Source organism: Barbatula barbatula (assembly GCF_947034865.1).
Source record: "Barbatula barbatula genome assembly, chromosome: 9".
NCBI classification, from domain to species: Eukaryota; Metazoa; Chordata; class Actinopteri; order Cypriniformes; family Nemacheilidae; genus Barbatula; species Barbatula barbatula.
The window spans coordinates 8,775,778-8,789,864 of record NC_136772.1 but is presented as its reverse complement, the minus strand read 5'-3'; positions in this window follow the sequence as shown (position 1 = coordinate 8,789,864).

The window sequence follows — 14,087 nt, the reverse complement described above, 5'->3', positions numbered from 1 at the left end:
TGCCAAAAGAGAATAGTTATGCGCTTTGCAAGGTGGTAGGTAAACCCTTGAGTAGTATTAGGTGGATGGATTTGGAGAAATGGTCGACGATGATGAAGATACATGTATTGCCCTGTGATGGCAGAAGTTCCGTTGCAAAGTCAGCTCCCAGATGTGACCATGGGCGGTTTGGGATGGGAAGAGGACCATTTTTAACGGATGGGTGTCGACGGGGGATTTGTGAGCATCCACTCACAAACCTTCTGACCTCCTGAGCCATGTTGGGCCACCATTAGCTGTGTTTCAGCAGTGAGTGGGTTTGATTTACGCGGGGGTGACCAGTGCCTGCCGAAGTATGTGTCTTGTTAATGAGAGGTGTCCGGTGAGTTAAGGGTATGCACTTGTGGTTTGGTGGGCAGCCCGGCGGAGAATTTTGGATGTGTCATGAATCGTGTCTTCTCTTCATTGAATAGGATTTACAAACAGATTATCTGGTAGTATGATTTTATTTCTTCGTCGGATGAGTATGGATGGGAGAGGGCATCAGCTTCATGGTTCTTGTCTCCTGGACGGTAGGTGATGGTAAAGTTGAACCTTGTGAAAAAGAGCGCCCGGCGGGCTTGATGGGGTCATTTCACTTCACGTAGGTACTGTAGATTTTTGTGATCTGTAAACACAGTGCGTGCCTTGTGCAGACCTTCCAATTTATATCAAAGTAACATGAGAGCAATTAATGACAGACTGTTTCTGATAGGCCTTCTGAGCAGCGCTACTTGATGTCAGACAAACCAAATATATTGACAAGTTTGGGACACGGTGACACAGGGCAGCATGTATTCGTGTGGCGCGTACCCATATAATCAAAGCCAACTTCAGAACAATTGCACCGAAATACTTCCAACACATCACCATCAACACGCATGGTGATCGTGTTATGGACTACTGTTATTCTCCCTTCCAGGACAACTACAACTCGCTCCCCCACCCACCCTTTGGCAAATGGGATGACTCTTCCGTTCTGCTCTTGCCTGCTTAGAGGCAGAAACTGAAACAAGAAGCACCCGCACTCAGGACATTGCAATGCTGGTCGGACCAATCGGACGCTATACTGCACTACAGGACTGTTTTGATCATGTGGACTGGGACATGTTCCGGGCCGCGTCTGATGACAACATAGAGGCGTACTCAGATACTGTAATGTGTTTCATCAGGAAGTGTAGTGGACGTAGTACCAACAAAAACAATCTGCATCTACCCCAATCAAAAACCTTGGATTAACAGCAACAATCCAGTTACGATCTCAGGAAATCCATCAAAGCAGTAAAAAACAATAATATAAAAACAAAGTTGAAGAACAATTCAACACCAACAACGCAATAACATAACACACTTTAAAAGGAATAAACCAGCTACTGTGAACATTGCCGCCTCTCTACAGAACAATCTTAATCATTTTAATACTAATTCGAATGCTATTGCCTTAATCCTGAACACTGCTCTCTCCCACCTGGAAAACAAGAACACTTATGTGAGAATGCTGTTTGTGGACTACAGCTCCGCATTTAATACCATCGTGCCTACCACATTAGATCTTGGACTTCCTGACAGACAGAAGTCAGGTGTTCAGAATAGGCAACAAATCTTCATCCCCACTGACCCTCAACACCGGTGCTCTGCAGGGTTGCGTCCATAGCCCACTCCTGTACTCCCTGTACACACATGACTGTGCAGCCACACACATCCAACTTCATCTTCAAATTCGCTGACGACACAACAGTGATAGACCTGATCACTGACAATGATGAGATGGCCTACAGAGAGGAGGTGAGTACCCTGACTAAATGGTGTCAGGAGAACCACCTCTCACTCAACATCGACAAGACCAAGGAGCTGGTGGTGGATTTCTGGAGACAGAGCAGAGAATACACACCCATCACCATCGAGAAGACACCTGTGGAGCGAGTAAACAGCTTTAAGTTCCTCAGCGTTCACATCACTGAAGATCTCACATGGTCTGCTCACACAGATGCAGTGCTGAAGAAAACACACCAACGCCTCTTCTTCCTGAGACAGCTGAGGAAGTTTGGTATGAGCCCCATTTTGGGAGGTGAGCTTCCCTCCCTCCAGGACATCTACACCAGGCGGTGTATAAGGAAAGCCCGGAGGATCATCAGTAAATCCAGCAACCGTCCTACAGACTGCTCTCACTGCTCCCCTCAGGAAGACGTTTCCGCAGCATCCGATACCGCTCTAGCCGACTGAGGGATAGCTTTTTCCCTCAGGCTATCAGGCTAATGAACAGTCAGAACTAATACACCCCACAGCATACTCCCACTTTACGGTATGCAACACACTGCACTTTAACTCTAACACAGTTCAAAACAACAATCTTATCTGCTACCAGTGGATACCATCCAATGCACATCCATGACACTCGCGTATCCACTTCATGTATAATCTGCTGCACTCTCGCACATTATGGTGTGTACATGATGCAGAATATGTACATATGGTGTTTAATGTGTATTGATAACTGTAAGTATGTCTAATAGTACACTGTGTGTACTGAGTATATATATGTTAATTACATATTTCATCTGTATAAGTCTGTATGTATGTAAATAGTACTGTCTATATGTAAATTGTTTCTGCACTTTCTGGAGCACGCTCTCTAGAATTTCACTCACCAAGGCACTTGACAATAAAAGTTTTTTTTTAATTTGCCATTAAAAACAAACTTAACTTTTTAATAGTTACAACAGGTTATGCGGAGGTACAAAAACACTACACGCTTCAGTCAGACTCGGGCTGAGAATTCTGATAAACTGTCGGACATCGGGTGGGCTAGGGCCTGAGCGTCTCGGGTCAGGGCTTAAATTTGAGGCCCGTGCAGGGCTCTAGCTTGAAGCACCATCGGAAAGACGTGAAAAGGGTTAAACGATATAAGGATAGAAATTTGGCTAGTTTAAGGACTGTAGCGGGCCATCGTAGTCTCGTCAATGAATGGGAATGACTGGCTTTGCTTTGTGTTTTAGCATAAATGTATATTAACAGATTATGTCCAGAAAATCAACAGTACTTGTTTAATTGTGTTCAATGTTCTGCTTACCTATACTTTTGTGTAGTTGACAAATATAATGTACATTTGTCCTGGTGTGGTGGGAAAAATGTAGAAAACAAACTGTTAAAAATATATTATTTTATATTATTAATATCTATATAATTTAAAATAGTATAAGAGAGGTTTATCTCTATTTTCTTCATATTTTTGCTGTCACTCTATAGGACACTTTGTCAACTATATGTTTTTAGAACAGGAGCAAACAATAAGTGATTTGTTTTGGTTTACTTTTCCTTATTTTGTAAAGCTGCTAGACATGTTGTTCCCAAGCAGTCTGTTCGAGACAAACTTTCCCACTGTAGTTTAGTGATCTCTTAGTCACCCATCATGTGGAAAAGGCACTTTTTTTAAAAGTAAGATGAAAGTGCTGACATTGACATGGCATGACAGAGCCTCGTTGAGGAATAGGTGAACCACTTTAAGAAAGTGACATCAATTTTCAAGATGATTTACTCTAACCATAACGCTCTTCTGGAGAAGGGGCAACATTTCCAAAGTCTGATTTACCCCCATTGACAGTAGCACAACTCCTGCAACAATGTTCCCAAGGCTACTAGCGAATGACGAGTGGTCATGTCTGTGGAACCGTCCCCATTGCTTTGATTTATGGGCGGGGGATCCAATAAAAATGGCAATCAAATCAACCCAGCCACTTTACAGGTACTAGGCTGTCTGATTAAGTTGTCGAAGGCATGGCTAGGGATCAGAATGATTATTCGTAGGAACTGAAAAGGGGTCCATTCCTACTGCCAGCAAGGACACCATTCATCTCCCGCTGTGTTCTTACCCCTGTGATACATATCCAAAATAACTGTGCGTCTACCACTCACGTCCCCTTACTGAAGGTTATTTGTTGTTTGAAGGACTCCCCTTGTCAAGATATGATGAATACCATGTACACAGACAGGGGAGCATCAAAACCTGGATTAGCCGGAAAACTCACTGATCTGTGAATAACCCAAAAAAGAGGAGCCGAAGATTAGCGATGACGCTTTTAAGAATGATCCATCAAACTCAACTACCAGAGGAGCGTGAATGAATCATTCGCCATGATTTTTTTGAGCTCGGACACCGCGAATCGCGCGCCGTCTTGTAGCCGTGAGAATCTGTGAGAGAATGTTATTAAATAAGCGCTATTAATTTCCACACAGATCATTTCTTATCTGGCCTTCAGAATGAATTATTCACAGATTGCTGAATTAATCTTAGGCCTTTTATATTCGACTCTGTTGACCAAAAAGCCTATAGCGATGTCAATGATTTAGCCCTTTGTAAAAGAGGAATAGTTAATGGAGGGAAAAATATCCCTTGAGCACGTGTGACTTATTTTCTCTCGTTTGCAATACAATTGAAGTAATGGCCGTGTGTTAACCTTTGGGAGAATGAGGTAAGGTAGAATGAATAAAAGGGCATTTCCTAAAACGTGACGGACTGTTTTTCCCCCAGCAAGTGTGCTAACAGTAGACGTTTCCTATGCTAATGCCCATGCGGTATTAAAGGATCACATGGTCACTTAAACGCCATTGTTTCTTGATTTGCATTAAGGGAGGACTGCAACAGAAGCCCCACATTTCTTCTGTGTCCGCAGGGACAAAGCCAACAGGTAAAATAATCAATTTAAAATGTTTTGCTGGTCTGAAGAAATGACAGCGTAGTTTCAGCTTGTTTACAGCCCGTTTTAGGAAGTTCATTGCAGGAAGTGTATTGGATCAAAGTCAGGGCAGCTGGTTTAGCAGTTAGTGTATGTGATAAGTCAAATGAAATCACTCTCATTGTTACATCGAACTGACTTGTCTCAGTGTCTGACAGGAAAAAAGCAGGAAGGGGAAAATGGAGCTGATAGTTGCAGTTGCCTGAGTAATAAAAAAGGCCACGGGCAGCCCTCCAACTTTCAAACAGAACAATCGAGTGGAGGAGCTTTTGTGATAGCAACACAATCACCCCCTAAGAAATAATAGTCTTGTGTGCATAACAGGCGCAGACAAATCTTTCTAGACATAAATCTATCCAGGGACCCCAAACATGGCAATTACAGTCGTGCCTGGCTGTGATGTCTTTTTTATTCCTTGGCAGTAATGTTTTTGTTTGTAGAGAAACTGTTTCGTATCTTACTTGGACATCTTTCTTTCCATCTGTTCTTGGCAGTTTTTAAATTTAGCTAAAATCACTAATAATATAAATGATATGATATTGTTGTAGATATGTAGGTATTCTGCTTCATTAATAGTTAGAATTCACCTTTCACAAATTGAAATGTCATAAAACATAATCAGACAAATCATTTAATATACATCTACGTCTTACACTTATAGAGACATTCAGAGACCCCCGAGAAACAAAGGGAATCTGTATACCGCCTCAATGAGCCTGTGTACATAAAATGCCTGAAACAGGAAACAACTATGAATTGATTTCTGTTTCCAGAAAGATTTTATTCTTCATTTGTTTCTCAGGTACAATGCTCCAAAGGTTCTTGCAGCCGGATATATCCCGTACACCTCAGAAGAAAAGAGGCTATTAATCAAACGGTGTTGTCCTGCACAATAGAAACATACTAAAGTGTTTCTTGTTATGCTGCCAGTCCAACATATTTTGTCACTTAAGAAACATAGATCACTGGATGTATGAGGGGGTTCTTGGCATCGAAAACATGCTGATTGAAATACTTTAAGTCATGTGTTTCCTGTAGGCTGTCTTTGTTTGCAAAAAAGATAATGGTTAAACGTCACGTTCTATATTTACAATGCATGTCAGCGATATTGTTGCATGTGCTCTACATGCTGCTAAACCACTTATATATTTTATTTTAATCGCGTAAAAATGTTCACCAAGTGTTTTTTGCATTTTTAATGGAATTAATTTCCAATGAGTAGAATACAGTCTGCATCGCTCTTTTTGAACTCTCATGTGTTCATTCTACATTTTATTCCCATAATTTATCTCTCCTTGCCAAACATCACAGGACAGAAGTCCTTTCCCTCATCCACCGCAGTGACAGCGAGTGAAAGTGATACCTCAGGCTTTATCTTGCATCTGCCTGTTTAAGATTCATAGAAACGGCTATCTGCCCTAATCAATATCTTCTTGAAATTTAAGTTGCATAATGCATCGCCTTCGCTGGCATGATTTAAAACATCAGCACAAAGTATTCTTAATTTTATTGCCGGCTGTAAATTAAAATTAATGACGCTGACATCCACAATTAACAATGAAAAATGCAGATTCCTATAATTACTTTAGCCATAATATTGTTTTTCAACAAAGCCTCAAGGTGCCGCAGCCCAGATCCTCGCCGTTCGGCGGAACACAAAGAGACAGCTTCATTACATTTTATTTGCTATAGGAAACAAAATGAAAGCTTTTATTTGCTATGGAAAACAAAAAAGGCGAAAAGCTCACAAAAATCCTCAGCTCATTTGGGATTCTCTCGCCATGCATAATTAAGCAAATTTGATTGGAATTAAGCGTGACTTCTTTGGTTGAGTTTTAATGAATGCAAATCAGGCATCTACATCCCTAAGATTAATTTCAGCCAATTAAAAAACAAAGCTTATTGAAAAGTGTAAAAGTGTTCAAAGAGGGGTAGCAAAGCATTTTTCCTCTGCTCGTCCTCATAACTCGCACTCAGGAGAATTTTCCCTTCTCAACTTTGATCATTAGCGTAGAGTTACAAGCAAGCCATTTGAATTCAAATAGTGTTTAAAAGCGAAATACTCCAACCGCAAAGTCCCTCCTCCACAACTCTTAACAACTTTGTTCTGTCGCACACTTTGCTAGATTCATTAGCAGCTCTTTGGATTGCGCTATAGCCAAGGTTATTTATCTCATAAGAACTTGTTTTCATCTGCTCGTGAGTATCTACTGTAAAGGAATTCACAGGCCCTCGATCTAAAGTAAGGCATTATATACAGGCAGCTGGTTATTATCTCCATATAAACCCCAACAGGGCGATCAAAACCTTGATGTAAAGTGTAGGTTTGTGAAGGAGGCTGAGAGGATTTATTTTCAGGGTGTAAAGCTGTACATTATCCAAGAAGGACAAATTCATTTGAAATGACTGATCAATATTTTAGTACTGAATTATACAGTTTTTATAGTCATTCTACAAGACAGAAGAACGCAGCAAGTGTTCCACTGACAATATACAGAAACTTGCATAACTTGCGAACAATACATAACCGTAAAACACTATTGGGAATAAGTGGGAAATGTTGGCCATTTCTATGAGAACGGGGTGTATTGCAGTGTATTGTAGGTTTAGAATTTTGTTACCACTCTTTAACCACTCTTCATTTGGACGCTTCTCATCTCTATTTATACTTCTTAGATTAACTTCAAAAATGCACTTAACTTTTGGCAGTGCATCTCTTATAACAATTTTCTGCTCCAGAGTTTGTTTCACTGCGTGGTTACTGCCAAGGCAGTTTCGCATTCCTATTTTCTCCCCTGGGTGACTCTTTTGAAGCACTTAATCTTTTAAAAATTTTACACACCTGCTAATGTTTCCCTATTTCCCATGTAGCCACTTAATAATTGAGAAAGTGAAGAGGATCTTTTGCTCAACGCGGGAGAACGTTCTATCCAGCTCTTAGCGAAACGTCGTGCTGGTAAATCCTGATTATTTGGCGCGGACGAACGTAAACACTAATGATTTTAAGGCTAGCAGGCACCTTCACCACTTGGGGTTGCGGAATGCTAATCCCCATCCCGCCGCTCCCCCCATCCCAAGCGTGTCGCTCGGTGGGTGTGTGTACATCGATTTGATCTCTCACATCAAAAGACAAACACTGATGCAAGTCAGCAGTTCCTCTGTCAATGTCACTCCTTGATGTGATTCCACGCACATCTTTATGGAGCCGAAGGATCGAGCTTTAAGCAATCACAGCTATTGGCATTTTTTAAAGGAGATTCATGGGCGCGGTGAAGGGAGAGAGCGGTCGACAGCGTTTCGCCCACCTTCCCATCCGGATGGAGATGCTCTCCTCGACGATAGCGCTAATCCTATTGTCTTTACCTGTTATATGTTTCATTAATGTTGTCTTTTAAGATCAGCCTCCAGCAGTGTGGGGGAATAAGTTGAATATGCACAAAAAAGGAATCCAATGGCAAAGTTCAAAGCAGCCCGCAAAAGGCCTTTATGTGCCTTAATCATAGTAAAACACAGGCTGGTATGCTGGGTGCGTACGCTCGCCTTGCTTTGCTGGATGACAGGGAGAATTAATATTTGGCCTCTGATGCGTGTTTTTTTGAAGGAATAAAGAAAGTAAAGAGAAGCATTATCTATTCAAGTAGCATGGGGAATAGAGTGCGCCAGGCTACCTCTGTTCGAGCTGCTGCGTCTCATTTTGTCTAGTGAAGATCAGAGAGCAGAGGACTCGCCACTGCTGAGTGCCGAGTGGAAAATGAGACTGAACTTAGAGTTTCAAATCCTCTGGGATAGTTTTGTAGGGGTAACCGTAATTTGCATCACGCAACTAGCTAAATATACTGCAAAGCAAAATAAGCATGCAAATAATAAAACAAAAAAGCTTGTTTCACCAATTAAAAAGTGTTATTGGAAGATATACAATAAACTAGCCTTTGTCGAGTTGGCAAAAAAGAAAAAAAGGTATGGTAAACAGAGCACCATAATGTATTGATTTAGATTCAACACCATGCAATTTTCTTTATTTGAACAATGACGGCTAAAATAAATATATAATAGCCTATGTTGTGCCGTTTAATTAACCAGATTGATGCTGTTAAGCACATTTATCAAGCTCTTAAATAAAAGAATACAAAGACATCGAACAGACATTACAGAAAGTGCCTTTAGTCAATATGTTGTGTTTATTTTCTATATCATTGAACATATGACTGGACTACATCTGGCAGCATAGTCTGTCTGTACATCTGGCACTGGATAATCTGTCTGTTCTCTGAAAATCAGTTGTCGGTGATAAGCTTTTTATACATTTACATCTACTTTTTAGACCTTGGGAGAGGCAAGTTGCTTGTATTGTATTAGACTGTTGTAGTCTTAGGCCTTGGATGACATGCCCACAGACCATGAACTGTGATTGATCACTTTAGAGGTCTATTAGATGGCTCCGTATAGGTAGTTCTTGGCCAATAGGGCAGTTGTTAAACACAAAGAAAGATATTTGTAAAAATGTTAGCAACTGAGATTTCTGGGGCACCATTGACGAAGGTGCACGAGATCGTTTTTTTCCCCAAATTCTTCAAAAAAACGTACTAATTCTTTCTACTATGGTAGTCAACAGTGCCCCAGAAATTGACAGAAAAATTTGCAAAGCAATAAAATGCACCGCCGTCCATATAAAGTATCTATTATTTTTTGTAACAACTCCTTCCTGGTGGAACAGTCTTCCTAACGCAATCCGGTCAACCGTGTCTCTCACAACCTTCAAAAAACTACTTAAAACCCATCTCTTTTTTGAATACTTGACAGACAAGTAACTTTGTATTGTAAGATATTTTGAAGAATGTTGGTAACCGAACACCGGCTAATGCAAGTCAATGGGTACTGAGCAAATGATGACAGACTTTTTTGTCTGTGAACTATCCTTTTAACGCCTTGGGCTTGGCATTAGCTAAAGCTTGCTTGCTAAACATTACTTGGCCTTATGTTTCACTCTTTGCACCACAGCTTACACATTCAAGTCCACTAGAGCAGACCACTGGGCCCTTAGAATTGTTCAAACAGAGGCAATATATAACACCACAATGCTCATACATTTGTAAAACTGTAGCTGCAGATCTTCTGCTGATGCAGAACGTTCCCACCGCATTGCCATATTCAACACAAGGATGTTACATGCCCCTTTATTTCTGCGTACAATGACATAACAGATGTTTATTATTCAGAGGGTGAAATCAGTGAAAGGCTATTGAGTCCGTTCGTTTAAGGCCTCAGTTAAAGTGGAATAATTTGCAAAGTCTTTGAGAATCGACACAATCAGCAGCGGCTTTAATAGCATTTTAATTAATCTTCCTCAAATTGCGTGCGAGTGTTTAAAAAAGGAGCCAGCATGGTGCTGGATCTTCTGGGTGTTATATTGTTAGGATGAGAGATGCAGCTATGTGATGTGATTCCCGGGGGACGTGCAGCACAATGCTGCCTCTCTGGAGGATTTTACACTGCTGAACTGAATGTGAATACATAAAAGAAAACTCAGCAACAGCGAGGAAAAGGGCAAAACATGGCTTGTGTTTCTTTTGTATACAGAGGGGAAAAATCTAAACAGAAGATGTCCGGATTTAGTCTCTATAGACTCAAATAGGTTACTTATTCGTTATTCCTGAATTGCTTAGATTTACATTACACTCTCAGAAATAAAGCTTCTATGGCATCGAAGAACCTTTTAAAGGACCTTTTTTTGTAACTTGTGAGTGTAAGCGGAATCATTCCGGGTTTTACACGAACACCACAAGGAGACAAAATGAACAAATAAGAAAATTTCCCAACATTGTACTGGCTGAAGTTGCATTTTATTTGCATGTTCTGCTCATAATAGTATTAGTTGAATTTGCATAAAAAATATGTGTTTGCACAATTTTTTTTTAATGTGTTTAAATGTTCAAGGCACTGCGATGGTTCACCCAAAAATGTGAATTCTGTCATTGTTTACTCACCCTCTTGTCATTTCAAACCTGTATGAAATTGTATTTTCTTCGGCAGAACAAAAAAAAGATAATTTGAAGAATGTTGGTAACCGAATAGGAGTGGTACCATTCACTTGCATTGTTTTCTGTCCATACCATAGTAGAATGAACGGGTACAGCCATTGTTTATTCTTCAAAATATATTATTTGGTGTTTTGCAGAATAGAGACATTCATACAGGTTTGAAATGACAAGAGGGACTAGATGATGACATAATTTCATTTTTAGGTGAACTATCCCTTTAACACACATTTAACAACTTTGCAGGTAAATGAACTGTTTTGTGAAATCACTCCAGAATGCTTTTTTAGGAAAGCGAAAAAATGCTTCACTTGTCTCGCCTAAACAAAAGCAGAAACATGCAACGTGAGCGTCCACCACGCACTTTGTGTCGGCCCAGGCTACACCCCCCTGTTTGCCGCTTGCTTGCTTTTCCTGTTTGGTCTGCTCTCTTTGGTTTGTCCCTTATCTTTCCATCTTTCATTCCTTCTGCTTGATACAGCGCTTGGCTTTGCCTCTTGTTGTTTGGCACCCTTTCTTTAAAACCCCTTTTCTCTATGAAAGACACTTTGTACTCCTCTGCTAAAGTTTAGAAGTGAGGGAGAAATGTCTTGGCAGTACTTTCTGGCTGTGCTGCCATTACACCTGGATGTGTCCTAGACTTTGTCCTGATGTACATTTTCTCCTGCAGCACTGTGCGGCTAAAGTTGCATCTAAACAGAAAAGAAGGACAATTTAAAATATTTAAAGTATTTGCTTGCATGCCTCAAATAAATAGGCTATTTCTTATAATATATGTATATGTTTTTATATATATGTATGAATGTGTGTGTTTATATGACAAGTTTTTTTCCAAAATGAGATAAATCTGTTTAAAAAACCATCTAAACTCATGTTTTACATTCCAATTAAAATCAATCGAACTGCTGTTTGTTTGTCTCATTTTGGATATGCATGAAGAGTTTGGTTCCAAAATGAGATAACCCAAAAATGATTCACATTATTTTTATATCATGTATTTATTGTTTAAGTTAGTTATTATGGCTTATGTCAAAACAAACCAACTGCAGTTTGATTGATATTTTTTTTTAATATTTTTTACCACAAAACAATCGTCCTACACGATGCAAGAACAATCTGTGGAAATATAACATATATACTGTATATTAACATGAAATCTTTATGATTTACTGAATAAAACCATGTCAAATATTGCGAATTTACTGATTAAAAAAATTAATTTCGCTGCTTGTTATCTCAGAATTTAGATCATGAGATTTAAGCCAATGTCACATCCTGGGTCACACATTATTTACTATTTGTATGTGTCTTTTAGTATCAGTTTACTGTGACTTTTGTAGCTTTTGTGACTCTATAAATAATTTCACATTGCTTTTTGTCATTAAGCAGTTTACTGCAGGAAGTCAAATGTGTATCAGGGTGTTCCATCTCGAATCCCTGTAGAGGTCACTGTTGCTTGGTACAGATGAAACCAAACAGTAGCTCACTGCAGGGTTACATGTTAGGACCCAACATTATCTGTTATTCGCACATGCAGTTACTATTTCATACAATTCTTAACATAGTCAAGTGTTTTTTTAGCTAAGATCCTGATTCGTTTGAAAATGTGTCAAGAGATATTTTGTATGTTGTGAGATCAGTTTATTTGTGCAAGGGCTCTATCAGATGATAATTGGATTCCTGGATATTTGTGCTTGTGAAATGATTACAGGCTGTAATTAAGGGTGGGGCTTTGCTACGTAGCTCTGAAAGGGAGATATTAATTTGCTCTCCACTCTACATTTGTTTGTGTCATTTAATTCTGAAATCCGCACACACTCGGCGCAGGAAACATGTCTGAATCATCTCTAAATCATATTTATCGCTAGGAACACACGTCCAGATGGCAGACTCTTAACTGAGCTTGGATTAATGGGAAGACGGGCAAGAACTGCATCAAACTCTCTTAAGGACCTTTGAAGAACAACATTGCTAATCATGCATAAGGACGCTGTAGAGCGTGTTTGTAGGGTAAAAACAAACAAATTACGCTTTGTTTTGAAAACACATATTGCCAGATTTGGCTGGCATTTCTGAGAGATATTCTTGGACTAATATGTACGTGTGTTTATGGGGAAATGCAGATGGCCTGGCCAACATAAGCCCTTAGTAGGATTCTGTTTAAGTGTTAAAATCAATTCCAAGTAAATAACGTGGAAACCTTGGTGTAAGCACTTTTTTTAACCTCTTAATTCTCTTGTTAAATTAGCCTCCGTGTTGAAACGAGAAGGCAACAGATGAAGAAGAAACTCGAGCAGGTTGACCATGGAGCATTAGTGGTGAGATCTTAAGGTTGGCAAAAATGGTAGTTTGCATTTTTATTAAAAGGTAACTTATTTTGTAATATTGTCTGATCGATACACTCCGTAAACACAGATGTTAAACTATCTCAGTCATTGTAAATTCACGGTTACCAGAGGTGGAATTTATTTGGTTCTCCATCTGGGAGTTTTGTTATCTAAGAGAGATGTATGATCATGCGCTGATACTTCCACGTAGAAAACGTGCCCGGCAGTGTTTGCTTTGGCTTCGCCAGGGTTTCTGTATGCTACCCCAGTTGATATTCACATTTAAAAGGACAGGCCATCTCATTTCTTGTCACTGTGTCCCAAATTCCTAAAGGTACAATTAGCATTTTGTCTGACAAAATGTTGAAAGGTTCATAGATTGATATTTGCAAAAATGCAGCAAGATGCCTTTTTTTCTCGAATGCAAATTTTGACATTTATTAACTTTTATTCCGGATCTGTTTATGGATTGTAAAAAGTGTGCATACATTTAGCGAGAATAAAGCGAAATTACAATGTTGACACAGTTGCCGTCCAATGCGCAAAGTGTGTAATTTAACGTGGCTGCTATGAAATTTTTACTGTCTTTGATTTACGTCCCCTACATGGCATTTCTAATGAGAGCGAGGAGCATTTCATTGCTGAACGTTGCAGGAAACTACATTTATTACAGAGCTTTTCTTCCTCAGGGGTGCTTTTCCTCTGTGAAATAATGTCAGCACTTTCCCACCTTCAAAGTCCTTTTGTTTCTCAATCTATTAACAATTCTAATTGTACAGCGCTTGTTAAGTAAGCATGGTAAATAAGGCAGGAAACACATTATTTCCCTTTAGTGCAGATTAAAGTTAGCACTGCAATGTTGAAACGCATTAGGAGTAAAGACGTCTGTTTCCCAAAGTTTGAGCGCTGTTACTGTGGAAAACCTCCACCTCATTTCGTCCAGATATCTGTTAATGAACACATCCGTGCTCTGG